We start from the raw sequence: 19,303 nt of genomic DNA on the forward strand, positions 1-19,303 counted from the left end.
CTTCCAACTGCGTAATCAACAGATTAGGCACAATTGACATTAAACATAGTATTGCAGCACTCCGCTTATCAGAACATGTATAGTCTCTTGTTAGTTTGTTTGTCACTTCAAAATATCAAACAGTCCAAAGGCTCTTGGAAGTTTCTTCTTTTATTTTTTTACATCCAACTCCAATCCCAAGCCAACGCGTTTCGCCGAGGTTACTGATAACCTTCCGGCTTCATCAGGGCCCAACTTTGCTTCATTATTCAACCTCCTGTTCTGGAAATATAATCCTCCCCAGTATCCTCTCTCTAATTGGTAGATCCAATATGAAACAAATCCGCTCACATCCGTAATCCTGTGTATGACAGCCGGAAGGTTATCAGTAACCTCGGCGAAACGCGTTGGCCTTTAGATTGGAGTTGGATGTAAAAAAATAAAAGAAGAAACTTCCAAGAGCCTTTGGCCTGTTTGATATTTTGAAGTGCCAAACAAACTAACAAGAGACTATACATGTTGTGATAAGCGGAGTGCTGCAATACTATGTTTAATGTCCTGCTTAAATGCAGAATCCACCCAAACTGCTGCCACACGAAGCAGAAGCATATGGTAGCAATTCTACAAGGAGTACCAATGTACCACCAAACAAACAGCTGCTTCAAAGTTAGCAATGCTGGAAGAAAACCAAAAAGGCCAAGAGAAGAGGTTGCCCACATAAAAAATGTTGGGTGGATCAGCCACACACTGGAAAGGCCAGAAATAAAAGAAGTACCAGTAAACAATAGAAATACCACTCATGTCATTGCAGACTCTGGAAAAACCAATAGAATGAGGGCATTTTAGACTGCTGCCTTATGGCACCACCATAAATGGCCACAAGAGGATGCCGGATTGCAAAATATTCAACCAAAAATGACTTTGCTGCAGGTGGAAATGGAGCACTAAGATGGCAAGAAAAAGTTTTGCCCTGGGCACTGAAAATCATTATATCAAAGCTTGCAAGGAGAAGGCTTAGATAAGCTCTAGGCTGGTGGCAGCGCCTGGAGTTTGCTTGCGGTCCCTTGTGTCAGAGCGAGACGAGCATTTCGCTATTAGATGCCGTTTTTAAAACTATTGCATACTTTTATATTTTTACATATTAATCGTCATTTTGCTCTGTTGTGCACTATGTTCTAACCTTTTGTTGTGCAGGAGTCACCGCTGCTATCCCGCTCCTCTAGCGTCCTCCCTCGACTCATTCCAGCCGGCCCCAGTGCCGTGAGAGGGGAGGGCGAGCCGCCATCTTGGGGTGGGGTGTTCCACGAGCCTGGCCGGAGTTAGCGGTCCAGTGCTTGGGTGTGACAGGCCATAAGAAGGCAAGCGGCGCAGGGGCTCGAGGTAAGCTCTAGGCTGGTGGCAGCGCGTGGAGTTTGCTTGCGGTCCCTTGTGTCAGAGCGAGACGAGCATTTCGCTATTAGATGCCGTTTTTAAAACTATTGCATACTTTTATATTTTTACATATTAATTATCATTTTGCTCTGTTGTGCACTATGTTCTAACCTTTTGTTGTGCAGGAGTCACCGCCGCTTCCCCGCTCCTCTAGCGTCCTCCCTCGACTCATTCCAGCCGGCCCCAGTGCCGTGAGAGGGGAGGGCGAGCCGCCATCTTGGGGTGGGGTGTTCCACGAGCCTGGCCGGAGTTAGCGGTCCAGTGCTTGGGTGTGACAGGCCATAAGAAGCGATGTGCTTCCGGGAGCGCAGCGGACGGGTGCAGCGGGCGCGACGATGACGCGCCGAAGGTGGGCCTAAGGTAAGCCCGTCTGCACCCGTCCGCGCTCCGGCAGCGCGCAGGGCCAGGTACTCTGCAAAACCTGCATCGTATGAGACTGTCTCTCCTATCACGTACAATTATGACGACCTGAGGGCCCTTAACTGCCACCCACTATGTAATGGTGCCCCATGGAACGTCTTAGACTCCACTTCACGAATTTGTCCTGGATGTCATTTTCGATTCAATTTTCTTGATCCCCCCCTCCACTTCCCAGGCAAACAAAGCGGGTGGGTCACCTATTCAAGCTGCTCTTATTAATGCCCGCTCCTTACCAAAGCATTCAGAAGAAGTGCACAAACTCATCAATGACAAAGGTCTTGATATCCTTTTCATCACGGAGACGTGGCTGAATGAGAGCTGCGCCCCAGTGGTTGAACTGGCTGTTCCCAGAGGGTTCAAGATCACTAGACTGGACCGTAATATAGGCAGGGGAGGAGGTATAGCTGTGATATATAGGGAGAAGTGGTCATTGATGAAAGAATGTACGGGGGGATTGAGGATGGGGAAGCTTTGGAATTCTCCCTGGCCCTGTCCCCTCAATTTACCCTGGGGGGTCTGCTGATTTATCGTCCACCTGGTCCTTTGGGCACTTTTATCAAATCTCTGGAGGAGGTTGTTATCCAGAGAGCGCTTAGATTCCCAAGTTTTTTAATGCTGGGATACTTCAATTTACACATGGACACGAGCCTAGCTCCCGGAGTAAAGGACCTGGAGGAGATCTGTAATCTTGGCCAGTTGGTGCAACAGGTGCGCTCTGCCACTCATGTAGGGGGTCACTGTTTGGATCTGGTGTATTCTAACTTTAACATTTTAATCGACCCACCCCTCCCCATCACTTTGGTCGGACAACTTTTCTGTTCACTTTTCATGGGACATTAATAACACTCGTGCGCCGTCTAACCCCCAGTTTGAAGAACACCCAAGAAGAATTAATATTCCGGATTTGGTGGAGGCCCTCATGCACACTGCCCCAGTGAAAGCACAAAATTTGAATGATGCTGTTGATAATTTCTCATCCTGGATAGACTCTACTATTAGATCATTACCAGAGTGTAAAGGGAAAAAGAACCGTAGGGCCACCCCCACATCCCCCTGGTATACCGACCAATTAAAGATTTAAAAATTAGGATGTAAGGAGCGAGAGCGAGTATGGAGAAGGAATTATTGCCCCATTGCAAAATCGGAACTCCGAGTAGCTCAACAAAATTACTATGCGGCGATTAAGGCGGCCAAAGGGGAATTTTACGCAGCCAGAATTCTTAAAGCTAGGAATAATAGCCGCAAAATTTTCTCCATTGTTAAGAGCTTCACGGCAGAGAAGATGTCAGCCCCGATCTCTACAGATTGGTGTGAGCAACTATCCACCTATTTTATTGACAAAATACAAAAAATCCAAGATAGTCTCAAACCCTCTGACCAGCCACCTCCTCTGCAAGCCGATCAACTCCTACACGATCGACTGCCCTCGCCTTCACTATTCCAAGATACAGAGGTTAAAGCCGAGATGTCTAAGTTCACTTATGTTGAGGAGAGGGATGTGATGGCTATACTAAAAGCTCTGAAGTCGGGGTCCCCAGCAGATCCATGCCCTGCAAGGGTTTTGAGTGGAGTGGCCGAGGTAATTGCCCCTATGGTCACTGCTCTGGTCAATGAGTCATTAGTTTTAGGAATGGTGCCCTCCCAGTGGAAACAAGCCAAACTCCTCCCTCTGATTAAAAAACCCACAGCAGATCCGCTGATTACATCCAAATACCGGCCCATATCCCTTCTCCCGGCCCTTGCCAAAGTATGCGAGAAGGCCGCATTTCGGCAGCTGGAGAGGTTCGTGGAATCCTCTGGGGCACTTCATCCGGCCCAGTCGGGCTTCCGTACCTCCTTTAGCACCGTGACTGCGCTTGTGGAGGTGGCAGAGGCCATCAGGGAGTGCTTGGACGGAGGCGGCAGAGCGGCTCAAATTTTATTGGACCTCTCTGCCGCGTTCGATACAGTGCCCCACCTCCAGCTTTTGTCTAGGCTGGAGGATATTGGCATCTCGGGCTCGGTCTTTGGGTGGATCAGTTCTTTCCTTTCAGACAGGTCTCAACAAATCTGGTTACCTCCTTCCACTCTTCTAACCGCAGGGTAGGGACTGGAGTACCACAAGGGTCGACCTTGAGTCCCCTCTTATTCAATGTTTATTTAACCCCTTTGATTCTGCTGGCAGAGAACTTGGGTGCGAAGATAATGGCATACGCCGACGACACCCAACTTCTCTTTACCTGGAACAAGGATAATATCTGCACAACAGGAGTACGTCAATGCCTGTCCTCTGTATTTGCTTGGCTAGCAAGAGCCTGCCTCAAGTGCAATGAGGACAAATCGGAAATTTTACTCTACGGCCAATTTCCAACTGACTTTAGGGAGTCCATTTGGCCCATTGGATTACCTTGCCCCAAGGGAGATGGTGGGATAGCTAAGAATCTAGGAGTCTGGTTTGGTACCGATCTATGTTTCCGTGACCAGATTTCTAGACTGGCTGGGACTTGCTTTGGCACCCTGACCACCCTTCGAAGATTCTTTCCCCTTCTCCCCCAAGCGGCCAAAGAAACGGTAGCCAGAGCTCTCGTGCTCTCCCGCCTGGACTACGCGAATGCCCTTTACATCGGGGCGCCTGACTTTCTGATTAGTGCCACACCGATCTTATGGTGTTGGAATCATTTTAATTGTAAATAGCGGTTCTTAAATTGTTTTGTTAGCATTAGAATTGCACTACTGCCTCCCCACGGAGTGTACAGCCGATTTGAGGGCTGAGACACCTGGGAAGCCGGTGGATTGAGAGCGGCGGCCATCTTGGGTGAGTCACCTGCATAAATACAGGGTGAAGGCTCTACCCGAGTGATACCAGCATTAAAACGCCTGAGGCTTGAGCCGGGCGCTAGTTTATCTGTCCTGTCTGAGCTCCTCTCTGTTAGCACTCACCCCGTGTGTCCTTTCCCCCCCCACTTTGCACTAGCGCGCCGAGATTGGGAGACATTTAGTGCCACACCGATCTTATGGTCACCTGCATAAATATAGATGGACATGGCTCCGCGCAGCGGACGCGATCAGCGGACGCGCCGTATTAGCGCCGGAGTGACGCCAGAGTTCAGCCCGTCTGCGCCCGTCCGCGCTGAGGACGGGCTGCAGGATGGGCTGCGCTTCGGGCTCCCTGACCCCCCCTCTAAGCTATTATACTCCTACACTGCTGAGGAAATGCTAGAGTGGAAACCGGTGATCCCCCCGTGCCACCACAGATATACTCCGGAGGATCTGATACTTATGGCCCCACTTAACTCAGGTATCTGGAGTCCTCACACCTCCCTGTCTAATTACCCATCCCAAGAAAACTATTCCTTAGATAAAAGTACTTACTCTGAGAAAGGATATCTCATTAATGCTCGATCTTTAATTAAAAATAACATAGCTTTTCATGATTTTGTGTCGGCTAGAAAACCTACATGGGTTTTTGTAACCGAAACCTGGGCCTCGAAGACTTCAGGCTACGACCTCTTAATGGCAATCCCAGAGGGCTATGCTCTGCAGAGATTCGACAGAGCTAAGCGAAGAGGTGGAGGATTAGCAATTATTTATCAGTCGCATCTGTCTTGCCGTATTAATGCCCTGACGTCACCATCTGAGCCTCTCCAGGTCCTGCATTTTGTTATTTCCTCATCTCCTTCAACATCCTTTGTGGGCCTTCTTGTTTATAGGCCCCCAGGACCTAGATCCAATTTTTGCAGCGACCTGTTTAAAATTCTAGAGCCATATGTTGGCAAGCCCCATTTTACTATCCTAGGAGATTTAAATTTTCATTTAGATGACCAGATCTCTAAAGACACTTATTCCTTGGTTGATCCCCTTAAGGAGTGTGGCTTTCTTCAATTGGTTAAAGGAAAAACACATCGAGCAGGACACACTCTGGATGGAGTGTTCTCCAATGATCCTAGAGTTAATACTGGGACCCCAGAACCTCTGGTCTGGACAGACCATTTGGCAGTACCGTTAGTCCTGACTTTCCCCCACTCAGCCCCCCCTAGCAAAGAACTTATTCAGGGAAAGGGTAAAAGGAATTATAAAAATATTACAAATTATTCACTGGCCCCCATCATTGGCTCAGTCTATTTGCCACCAGACCCTGAGAAGGCAGCACAAAATCTCGCCAATTCCATCTCTGCTGCAGTAGATTCACTAGCCCCTGTCACACGACGCTACTCAGCGAGATGTAGGCCTTCGGCTCCCTGGTTCATGGAACCTCTTAGGCTACTGAGACAAGGTTGCAGGAGACAGGAGAGAAAATGGAGGAAATCATGGGACTTTACTGATAGAGAGGCCCATAAGCAATTGTTGGGTGAATATAAAGCCGCAGTCATTAAAACCAAGCAAGAATATTTCTCTGAACTCACTACCTCTCTTACCTCATCGAAGGAGTTGTTCAAGATAGTGGACTCCCTTTGTACACTACAAGTTCCAGACCCTGTGAAGGGCTCCCAGGAGCTTTGTGATAAGATCTCATCTTTTTTCTACAACAAAATCGATGAGATAGCTATTAACTTAGAAGCCCAGAAAAAATCCCTTGAGACCAATGCTATCCAGGCATTACCAATTCTAGAGGCCTGGAATAAAGACCCCTCCAAGACCCTCTCCAATTTCCCATCACTCACACTCGATAATCTCAACTCATTGCTGAATAGGACTAAATCCTGCTCTCCTTTGGATCCATGCCCTCTTAATGTGTTGAAGGAGTGTAGGAACACACTACTTCCCCCTCTGCTGGAAGTAATGAATAGTGCCCTGTTACATGGGATCTTCCCGTCAGTCTGGAAGAAAGCCATTGTTAGGCCATTACTCAAAAAATCTTCACTTGACCCCACAATCCTGAAAAACTTCAGGCCCATATCTTTACTTCCTGCCCCGCTAAAATGCTTGAGTCTCACCTGAATCTGCATCTGTCTGAGTTCCTGGACTCATCTGGGTTTTTAGATCATACCCAGCATGGGTTCAGGAAACTCCATAGTACAGAATCTGCACTCACTATGGTTACTGATAACATCAGAATGAAGGTAGATCAGGGTCAGACAACTCTGCTGGTCTTACTCGACCTGACCGCAGCATTTGACACCCTATCTCCCTCAATTTTAACATCTCGTCTGAGGGAGATGGGAGTGGAGGGGTCAGCCCTGGACCTTCTGTCCTCTTTTTTAGATCTTAGAGAACAGAGGATTAAATTAGGAGAATACCTCTCCCCTGCTACATCTCTGCAATGTGGGGTACCACAAGGGTCAGCTTTAAGCCCGACCCTATTTAACATTTATGTGGCCCCCCTAGCGAGATTGGTAAAAGCCCAGGGAATGGAAGTAACGTCATATGCAGATGACACTCAGATCATGGTGTCACTAGCCCAACCGGTCAGTACCTCCGCCTCCAGCTTCAGAAGTTGCATGCAAACAGTCTCTGACTGGATGATAGTCAACTCCCTGAAGCTGAACGGCAATAAAACTGAGGTGCTGATGTTTAGAAAGGACCAGGATGTGTGGTCAAGTGATTGGTGGCCGCAATCCCTGGGCACCTGCCCGGTCCCCTCCCATTCAGCTAGGAACCTAGGGGTTATGTTCGACACCTCGCTGGCAATGACCCTTCAGGTTAATAGAACAGTGGCTACTTGCTGGGGAATTCTTAAAATCCTCCTCCGAATAGTACATTATCTCTCCCCGCAAGCCAGGAAACAGACAGTGGTTGCACTTGTTAGTTCAAGATTGGACTACTGCAACTCACTGTATGCAGGGATTAACAAGGGACTAATACAGCGACTGCAAACTGTACAAAATGAGGCTGCAAGATTCGTCCTGGACACTCCCCGATCCTCCTCGGCAATACTAGCCAGAAAGAATTTACACCGGCTTCCTATAGAGCATCGTATTTCTTTCAAAATCATTTGTCTGGTACACAGCGCTCTTAAAACTGAAACATCAGTTGGGCTGGGTGCACTTCTATCCAGATATGTCCCCAGCAGATGTCTGCGCTCACGGCAACAAAATCTTCTGGCTATCCCTAGGACCAAGAAGACCAAATGGGGAGGTAGAGCCTTTTCTACAGTCGCCCCCCGTCTCTGGAATGCACTCCCTCTGGAACTTAAGTCTCTATCTTCACTTTCCCTCTTCAAAAAGGCCCTGAAAACATGGTGTTTTAAGAAAGCCTACCAGTAATCAGCTCCAGGGACAGATAATCTATCAATAATCTATCAATATTGAGCTAGGCGCCTTGATGCCCTTTGGGGCTTAGTTTGCGCGTTATAAATTTTCTTTCATTTCATTTCATTTCATTTCAAAGCTACAGGTAGTCCAGAATGCGACTGTGAGACTTTTCTATAACATTCCTAGGAGGCTCAGCGTTCGTAAGCAACTGAGGGAGCTTCATTGGCTTCCAGTGGCCCAAAGAGTGCACTTTAAGGCTCTGGTACTCGTTTATAAAGCCCTGCATGGACCTTGTCCACCCTACCTTGCAAAAAGATTTGCCTTTTACCAACCGACCCGTCAGCTGCGATCTGCCTCCCGAAGGCAGGTGGTCGTCCCCAGATTTAAGAGAGTTCGCCTGGGGGGGCAATCTCTGACGGTACGGGGAGCTCAGATGTGGAACGCCCTTCCTGATGCTCTTAGATATTCCCCCAACCTGATCAATTTTAAAAAAGTGTTAAAAACCCACCTTTTTACACATTCTGAATAGCTGTCTCCTCGATCACTCTGACACAGTTTCCTCACCGCGCCAGGACAGTCCCGACTAACAGAGCGCGCTACAAATCAATATATAACATAACATAACATAACATAACATAGAAAAAAGAAAGTTCACTCGAAAGTTGGACCATCTGCGAGGACTAGAAAGGCCGCAATGGGAGAATCTGAACATCTGGCAGTTCTGGGCGTGTGACCACACATGCCTGCTGATTCAGAGAGGAACAGTATCTATAAATGTCAGTGAATCTGGCTCCTAGGCTATGCAGTGCCTTATCATAGGGCAAGGACCATGCATTGAATTTGTATGTCAGAATATCACATACTAAATTATTGTCAAAGAAAAATATTGTTTCCAGAATAAACACTACTAAGTCATGAAGATAAGTTTATTTAGGTAAGTATATGCTTAATAGTCTAAACTTCACCTCTATTTAGCTTGAAGATATCTATATCCTGAAGATGCATATATGTGGAGTTAAGAATAGTTAACCTGCAGTTACCTATATATGTTATGATATTGTTGTTCCATTTTGTGTAGGATGACATTTAAAGCATGGTGCTCTGGTAGAAGCCTGCAGCGAGCAGGCGAGCGCGTGTACCTGCAGGGAGTTAGCTGCAAACAGACTGTGGCTTCAAGCAACAGCCTAACAAGCTGTTCCTCTGTCCTCCTCTTCCCTTTTTATTGAAGAGGCCCAAGACTACCTGTTGCTCGGTTTGCTGAGTGACTGGCTCCATCAATTATTTCCTGTCCTTTCTCATTCTCCCCACTGCTGAGGGCATAAGACAAGCACTCCCCTAACTTTGATATTATCATCTCTAGACATGAAAATCCAGACACACATTTTTCTGGGAAAATGCTTTCCACAGTGTAGAGATAGTCGGCTGTTTCACACTGTGGCTGTATGCTCCTGTACTTATACAGAGCATTGCAGAGGAGTCAGATTGGCCACAAGGAACTACACAGATGTAAATAACAGTAGTATAAGAGATACAAAATATGAATACAATTATACTACAAATCATCGCAGTGTTATACGGCCCTAGAAAGTAACCTCCCCTCCAGCCTTTTTCCTCTTTATACCTACAGATCTCCTCTGTGATATGCAATGTCCTTAAAGCATTCTCTTGGGGTGCTTTAGTTCCTGAATGCTAATTATACGAGGGGAGGGAAAGAGAGAGAGAGAGAGGGAGTGTGCGTGTGAATACATAGAGTACAGGTCAAATATTCGAATATTGACGCCATTGATTCAACATTTCATCCCTCCAAGGCCATGCAACTGAGTACGATTAAACTTGGTAATTTTAGCATCTGTTGTTTGCAACACTTATAAACCATAATAAAACTGCAGTTTTAAGTACTATTTTGAAAAGGTTATTAGTATGATGCTTGTTTTAAGTCCCTGCTACAGTAACATTGGGGAAGTGTGGCCTGGACTGGCCGGCTTTGAGTGTGGGGTGGAGACAAACACTGCTCCTCTTCGGTAATCTGTGGAATGCATGAAGAACTGAGCGTGATGTGGCATCTGGAACTGTTTCAGGATACAGCTATCCGGTGTCTCATTCGACTAATCCAAGGCCTTGTTTATGGTGCACTGGGTCAAGATGATAGAATCCCCCTGCAGAATGTGTTAAAGGGCCTATTGAGGAGTCCCTGCAAGCTCCCTTAATACACAGATATTCATAGGCCTTAGGTGGAATGAGGACCTACCTGAACATAGGGGCTGCATAGGGCTGTGTGATGCCCCTGGGACACTAGCATTGTGCTGGGAATCCAGGGGCTGTAATTTCACACCTTACCTCTCTAACAGCATGCTGTGCCACAGAGCTCTGAACCGTTAACTGTGCATCTCTGAAGGCTAAAAATAAACCTAAGGCCCATCAGACATAAACCTGTCTTTTATTTCCCTTTTTTGCTCAGAGGGGTCTGGGCCTGTGCTGCGGAGTAGCCACTACAACTTCATACCTTTAGGGCAAAAGGGTAGAAAGAGGTGGGATTGTGCTTGAATGCTTTAATGTTTAAGCTGCTCCTTCTCTTGACTTTTCATTCTTCTGACTTTCTCCGTTCCTTGCTCTATGTCTTGTTTAATCTCACTATTGTCTTGCTTACTCTCCTGCCATTTTCTCTCCGCTGCTTTGTCTTGTCTATCTCCTATCTCAGGTCGTCTTTCACCTCTCCCTTATCTGTTTCACCTGTCTTCCTACTTCTCTCTGTGTTGTCTCTTTTTCACCTGTCAGTCTCTTTAATACCTGCCCCCCTCTTCCTTTAAGCTCTCTCGCTTCCTCTCCTCTGTCTGTTGTAATGACCTCTTAGGGACTGATATAGAGTTTGGGAGACAGGTTACTCCATCACACAAATGACTGACATCTTTTCCGCCATATTACACGTTTCATTGGATATAAAGTTCCTGTAAGAAGCGTGACAGAATATCCATCCCGAACTCTAAATCAGACTCCTAGGGCCCGATGTAGGTGGCCAATACCGGTCGGAAACGGCCGATTTCGGCCGTTTCCGACCGGTATTTGGCCTACTGAGATGTAGGGGACCTTTTTTTGTCCGATTCGGTATTTTACTGATTCGGTAAAATTACCGAATCGGAAAAATACCGAATCGGTAAGTTTACCGATTTTAAAAAATCGGGATGTAGGTGGAACTACTTTCAGTCCCACAGGCCCTTCAGATTCGGTATTTTAACACCCAATCCAATTGGGTGTTAAAATACCGAATCCAGGTGTGCATGCACATGTGTGCATGCACACCTATGCCATGTGACAGACAGACATGCCCTTAGGGCATGTCTGTGTGCCACATGGCACACAAGCCAGTATTGGGGGTGCTAGAGGGTGTCAAAGTGATACCCCCTGCACCCTTGCAGAAATCGGTAATTACCGAATCGGTAAATACCGATTCGGTAATGCACATTGATTCCTATGGGCTTCAAGGCCCATAGGAATCAATGGGGGATACCGATTCGGTATTTACAGAATCGGTAAATACCGAATCTTACAGATTCGGTATTTACCGATTCTGAAATACCCACATCTCCCCCCCCTCCAATTTACCACTTCTTAAATACCGAATTGGTATGATTCGGTAATTAAGAAGTGGTAAATTGGAGTTTACCTACATCGGGCCCCTAGTCTTTTCCACTGGTGAGCTTTTACCTCTTATTTGCCACTCACTCTTGTATCTGCAGTATTTTTCTCTCATCTTTGCTTTCTCATGCACCCTTAGATGTATCTTTGTAACTCTTCTTATTATCTCACGTACAGATTGGTCAGTTTGTGGTGTCCTGCCCTTTCCCCCCTTGTTGTTTCGCCCTTTCTCGCCTCTGCTATATTTCACACTTCCTCAGATCTTTTCTTCCACTTGTCTTATTACAACCTTTCTCTCTCTTACCTTTACCCTCTCTCTCTGACTGCTGTGTCTCACTCAACATGCTCTTTATAGCCTGCGTGTGTGTCTCTCTCTCTATCTCTCTCTCTCTTTCTCCCCCCTACCTCCTTTCCCCCCTCTCTGTCTGCCACTCTCTTCTGTCTCAGGTCTCTCTCCTTCTCTCTTATCTGTCTTATCTCTGATTACTTTCTCTCACATTTCTCCTTTTCTTCCTCCCCACTCAGCTGGTCCTTTGTATCTTAGTCATCTGACTTTGGCCTGCGTCTCTCACACTCTCCCCTTTTTTGCATTTTTCTAGTCTCTGCTCTGCCGTTTCTCTTCTGCTGGTGACTCTAGGCCCTCCCTTGTGCTGGTATTTCTTCATCTCACATGCTCAGACAGAAAGCTGCGTCTGTCCCTTCCTCTGGGGTCTCCCCATCTTGTAACAATAAATCCAAACAAATGTTGCCCCTTTGATTGTTTCTGCTCCCCGCCAACACACCTCACAGAGGAGGGTGCAGCCAGGTAGGAGCGGTGGCTGTTCTCTGGTTTTCCAGAATGCGCTGACACGCCTTGGTTAGTTAAGGGCCCACTCTAGTGTGGGAAAGGTCGGGCCCCCCCAGGAGGATGCAGGGTCCTGTGTTATACCCCTGCTTGTTATCCAAGTAGACCAGGGCCAGATTGGAGGCAGCTTAAACCACCCCTACTTCCTTCATTTCCTCCTGCTTTTTATGTCTTTCAATCCATCCATTCTCTCTCTCTCGTTCGGTCCGTTCACTCTTTTACCTCTCTGATCCTTTTCTCTCTACCTACCTCCTCCTTTTCTATTCTTCTCTCTCTCTTAAAGCCTTCATTTGCCTCATGGAGCTTGGGAAAATGACAAGAGGCACCTGGAGTGACCATGAGCTTTTAAAACTGGCCTCCAAGGGCCCCAGCCCATTGGGGAAATGCCCGGTAGAATAAAAGGCCTGTCCAGCCCTGATGTGGACACAGGTTCATATCCCCTGGATGTACTCAGACTTATGTTTTTTCGAGGTTGATATAAATGAGTATCATTGAGTGGGTTAACTATAAAGATTTAATATCAATTCGAAAATAATACTTTGTCATTGAATGTGCACTCTACAAATAGATTGTTATATTAATTGATAGCTCCATTTGTAGAGCAACATTTTTAATTGAAGGTGTGGTTGAGGGTCTGGGTTCCGCATAGTTGTTGAATTGGGAGTGGTAATGTTGTAGTATTAAAGACATGCTGTGCTACAGTATTCCCTGCGCCTTGAGTGTGTGGCATCAGCAGGTTTGATGGTTAAATTCAATACTTTACTTCGTATCCCCTGTTCTAGATAAAACCTGGCACGTGCCTCCTCATGAACAGGATGCTAGATACTCAGCTGGCACTGAAAGCCGGGCGTCTATTGGCTCCTTTCATCTCCAGAAGACTTTGTATGAACAGTATAGGTCTAACTCACGAAGGTGGTGGAGGTTTGGATGTTAAATCCTATACAGTATACTACAATCACTGCACACACATGAAGCACGTATGTCTAGCCAAGGTTATTACTGAATTAATAATCACTTTAATAAAGACTTAAAACAAGAGAATTCATAGTTATTTTCAAATTCCTTAACCCAGAAGACTGGCCATTTGAGAACATCAAGAGCTATTGAAGAAAACAGGGTTAGAGATAAAATGTCTCATGGGACACATTAGTACAGAGGTCTTCAAACTTTTTGATGCCGAGACCCCCTTGTAAAACCTTTTTAGGGGTAAGGACCCCCTTCCGACAAAAGTTTCTAGAAACTGGTACTCCTCATCATCATCTTTTGACAACCATAAATGCGCCTATTAGACCTCATCACATCCATCCATCATTCATCCACCCACACTTCCATCTTTCCATCCATACATCCATCCTTTACCCCTCCACCCTTCCATCCATCCACCCATCATTCATCCACCCACATTTTCACACATCCATCCATCATTCATCCATGCAACCTTTTATCCATCCATCATTCATCCATGCAACCTTTTATCCATCCATCCATCCACCCTTTCATCCTCCCATCCTCCCATCCATACATCCATCCTTCATCCATCCACCCTTTCATCCATACATCCATCCACCCACCCTTTCATCTATCCATCCACCCATCATTCATCCCCCACCTTTTCACACATCCACCCATGCATCATTCATCCAACCATACATCCATCCTTCTTCCGTCCACCCTTTCATCCTTCCATCCATCCACCCTTTCATCCATCCATCCATCCTTCATCCGTCCACCCTTTCATCCTTACATCCATACATCTATCCTTCATCCATCTATCCTTCACCCATCCACCCTTCACCCATCCACCCTTTCATCCTTACTTCCATAAATCCATCCTTCATCCACCCACCCCTTCCTCCTTCCATCCATACATCCATCCTTTACCCATCCACCCTTCCATCCATCCACCCATCATTCATCCACCCACCTTTTCACACATCCATCCATGCATCATTCATCCAGGCAACCTTTTATCCATCCATACATCCATCCACCCTTCCATACATCCATCCACCCTTTCATCCATCCATCCACCCATCATTCATCCCCCACCTTTTCACACATCCATCCATGCATCATTCATCCATGCAACCTTTTATCCATCCATACATCCATCTACCCTTTCATCCTTCCATCCATCCATCCTTTATCCGTCCATCCTTGCATCCATCCATCCACCCATCATTCATCCCCCCACCTTTTCACACATCCATCATTCGTCCATGCAACCTTTTACCCATCCATATATCCATCCACCCTTCCATCCACACATCCTTCATCAGTCCACCCTTTCATCCATCCATCCACCCTTTCATCCATCCATCCACCCTTTCATCCATCCATTCATCCATCCTTCATCCGTCCACCCTTTTATCCTTACATCTACCCTTCATCCATCTATCCTTCACCCATTCACCCTTCACCCATTCACCCTTCACCCATCCAACCTTTCTTCCTTACTTCCGTAAATCCATCCTTCATCCACCCCTTCATCCTTCCATCCATACATACATCCTTTACCCATCCACCCTTCCATCCATCCACTCATCATTCATCCACCCACCTTTTCACACATCCATCCATGCATCATTCATCCATGCAACCTTTTATCCATCCATCCATACATCCATCCACCCTTTCATCCATCCACCCATCATTCATCCCCCCACCTTTTCACACATCCATCCATGCATCATTCATCCATGCAACCTTTTATCCATCCATACATCCATCTACCCTTTCATCCTTCCATCCATCCATCCTTTATCCGTCCATCCTTGCATCCATCCATCCACCCATCATTCATCCCCCCACCTTTTCACACATCCATCATTCGTCCATGCAACCTTTTATCCATCCATATATCCATCCACCCTTCCATCCATCCATCCTTCATCAGTCCACACTTTCATCCTTCCTTCCATCCATCCACCCTTTCATCCATCCATCCTTTCACCAGTCCATTCATCCTTCATCCATCCACCCTTTCATCCTTACATCTATCCTTCATCCATCTATCCTTCACCCATCCACCCTTTCATCCTTCCATCCATACATCCATCCTTCATCCATCCACCCTTTCATCCATCCATTCACCCATCATTCATCCACCCATCTTTTCACACATCCATCCATCCATCATTCATCCATGCAACCTTTTATCCATCCATACAACCTTTTATCCATCCATACATCCTTCATCCATCTACCCTTTCATCCTTCCATCCATCCACCCTTCCATCCATCCACCCTTTCATCCATCCATCCTTTCATCCATCCATCCACCCTTTCATCCATCCACCCTTTCATCCATCCACCCTTTCATCCATCCATCCACCCTTTCATCCATCCATCCATCCACCCTTTCATCCATCCACTCATCATTCATCAACCCACCTTTTCACACATCCATCCATCCTTCATCCATCCATCCACCCATCATTCATCCACCCACTTTTTCTGTGCCTCTCTCATGGGGCGGGTCAGTATCTCTCTGCTCTTCTTCCTTCTTTCCCGATCATGGTAGGGCATCTCTGTGCCTCCCTGCTGGGGGCGGGGGACTTGTCATGGGACTCACAGCTCCAGGCGCGCAATATGCATTGACCTCAAAGGGCTACACTACAGCCTGCTCCCCCGGCCCCCCTCCGCCCCCCCCCACCTCTCCTCCTCCCCCAGCTCGAAACGGCTTCAGGGACACACACACACACAGCCACACCCGAGTACTTGACAGGTCTTTAGAAGACCTTTTACTTGTTAATGAGGCTTTGATGTTTTTCACACCTCGGTGTGAATTAGGCCTCCACCGTGAGCACCCTCGATCAGCCCACCGCCAGGAACTGCGTGCTCTGGCAGAATCTGCGACCCCCTTCCAAGGACTCCACGACCCCCCTGGGGGTCGCGACCCACAGATTGAAGACCTCTGCATTAGTACAATGCTAATCTGTGAGAGTTCAGCACCATGGACAGCAACCGAGGTACCAAAGTACTGAACGTCTTTATCATGGAAGCCTAAGGAAGCTGCCAAGGGCTACAATGAGACTAGGGGCCAGATGTAGGTAATTCATATTTACCGACTCAAAAAATACCGAATTTTACCGATTCGGTATTTAAGAGTCGGTAAATATGAAGGGGGGAGATGTAGGTATTACAGATTCTGTAAATACCAAATCGTTAAGATTCGGTATTTACCGAATCTGTAAATACCGAATCGGTATTGCCCATTGATTCCTATGGGCCTTAAAGCCCATAGGAATCAATGGGCAATACTGATTCTGTAATTACAGAATCGGTAAATACCGAATTTTGCAAGGGTGCAGGGGGTGTCACTTTGACACCCTCTGGCACCCCAAAAATAGGCATGCGTGCCATGTGGCACACAGACATGCCCTAAGGGCATGTCTGTCTGTCACATGGCTAGGTGTGCATGCACACATGTGCATGCACACCTGAATTCAGTATTTTAACAACCAATTGGATTGGGTGGTAAAATACCGAATTTGTAGGGCCTTTGGGACTCAGAAGAGTCCCACCTACATCTGGGAATTACCGAATCGGTAAAAATACCGATTCGGTATTTTACAGATTCTGTAAATTTACCGATTTGGTAAATTTACAGAATCTGTAAAATCTGGCCCCCTACATCTCAAGATGCCAAATACCGGTCGGAAACGGCCGAATTCGGCCGTTTCCCACCGGTATTTGCCACCTACCAGTATATTACTGTTGAGCCTCCCAAGAAGATGATCTCTCTGTATGGATGCTTCAGATGGACAATTCAAAGTCAAGTACAGTCCAATATTTGCAACTCAAAGTTGGATATTAGGCTATTTATGGCAGGGTTTCCTAGATGCCGAAAATATAGTTGAGCCCATCCAAGAAGGATCTGTTACTGAACTGATTTCTAACCCTCAAGTGTTTTTACTGAGCAGACTTCAAAGGGTCGTTCACCAAGGAATTCTTGTCTCTGTTACCAAAGGCAGTGAAACATCAGGGAGATGAGAGATAAGAGTATCAAAGTTGCTTCCTGGTAGTTACTCTTCTACCAGTTCATGCCTCATGGCCTCCTTCTCTTTGATGTACATTGACACTGCTCATAAGACCCCATACTCTCTGAGTGAACATAAATGTGCTCCTATTGGAAGAGGGTCACAAAAATATTCATAGTGTGGCAGGTAGCTCTTGGAACACTGTACAAGCACGCTTTACACCCAAAATGTACACATTCATGACCCCATGTCAGTCAGTGTTCCAAGGCTGACGGGACCAAATAGTATTAAAGAGGATCTCCCTTCAATAGTTATTTTGGGGTCCCCTTTTTAGGTTGCAGCTTATCAGACAGCACAGCGGTGTGCTTTGCTAAAGACATCTTGGGAAAATTCAGAAAGCTGACCTAGAAATGCATTCCATTATTTGCTTACCATTAGCTTTAGTGTTTGTAGCTCACATTCTTTTTTTCCCAGTTGTATGTAGTGCAAACTCGACCCAAAGGTATCAGAGCGCTTTAGATGAGCACTGGTTGCATTACAGACTGACACATTAATTTTTAGGCATGGGGAGATCAAGTGATTTGCCCAGAATCACAGAATGTTTGAGCCTCCTGCCAGATTCAAACCTGGTTCCCCCGCTTTAACGTAGGCCACTCTTGCCTTATAGCCACATCCTCTTGGCTTTCTTCCTTCTCCTTTTGGCTTTCTGTTTACTGGCTTTACTTGCTTTAGGCTGTCCAGCTTACGTGTATCCCACAAACTCACTTTCTGTACACAGGCCTTTATATCGTATTCCTATCTTGTCACATTTGGTGTCCATTCAAAGACAAAGGTCTAATATTAAGCTCTTTCTTCTGAGGGAGCATGGTGCTTACTTTTATTTCTTTGACTTCAAAGTTAGAGAATGTATGTGACAATCCGGCTGACTATCCATGTAAGAGGAGAGGGTGTAGGATGTTTTGTTTTTCTAGCACACACAAAAAAACAGAAAAGAACTGTGCTGAGGTTTCAGAGTATATCAGAATTAGTACAAATGAAGCAATTGTTTTTTAAATTCTGCAGTGTGGTGGAAACAAATATTTGAACATGATGAAAACACTAGATGATGACATTTGCACACATTATCGTGTGTGTGTGGTAAAACCAAAATTCGGTGCAAATGTAATGGTTATTTCAATTGAGAATGTGTTCTCTGTAATGGCAGTGCACTAACACACCATGCATACTCCAGACTGTGCCACTTCATTCCACTCTATGCCCTTCCACTCCATGACATGCCAATCCAATCTACAACACTCCACTCTATGACATGGCACTTCACTCTAGACCCTACCACTCTAAGACACTCTACAACACGCCACACCACGCCACGCCATTCAACTCCACTCCACTCTACCCCACTCCAATATACCTCACTACACTGCAATCAATCCCAGTCCACTCCACTCAAATGTACCCTATTCTACCCCAGCCCTCTCAGTTTTGCCACAATCTACTCCAATTTACTCCACTCCAGTCCACCTCACTCCACCCAATCTACCCCCCTCCCCTCCAATATACCCCACCCCAATTTGCCCACTCTATACCGCCCCACCCCAATCTACCCCACTCCACTCAAATCTACCCCAATCGACTCCACTGCAATCCATTGCACCCCACTCTATTCCAGTCTACCCCATTCCACTCCACTCAAATCTACTCCACTTCACTTCATTCTACCCCACTCCACTCAATCTAGCCCAATCAACCCCACTATATTCACATCTACCCCAATTGACTCCACTACAATCCATTCTACCCCACTCCACTCCATTCTACCCCATTCCACTCCACTCCAATCTACT

General features: G+C 46.4%; 1 protein-coding gene across 2 annotated transcripts in view; it reads left to right on the forward strand.

The window, feature by feature from the left end:
- Positions 1 to 19,303, forward strand: part of ASTN2 (astrotactin 2) — a 2,581,355-nt gene that overhangs the window by 1,209,796 nt on the left and 1,352,256 nt on the right. The window lies entirely within an intron of this gene.

The sequence above is a fragment of the Lissotriton vulgaris genome, chromosome 5 (assembly GCF_964263255.1).
Source record: "Lissotriton vulgaris chromosome 5, aLisVul1.2, whole genome shotgun sequence".
Lineage (NCBI taxonomy): Eukaryota > Metazoa > Chordata > Amphibia > Caudata > Salamandridae > Lissotriton > Lissotriton vulgaris.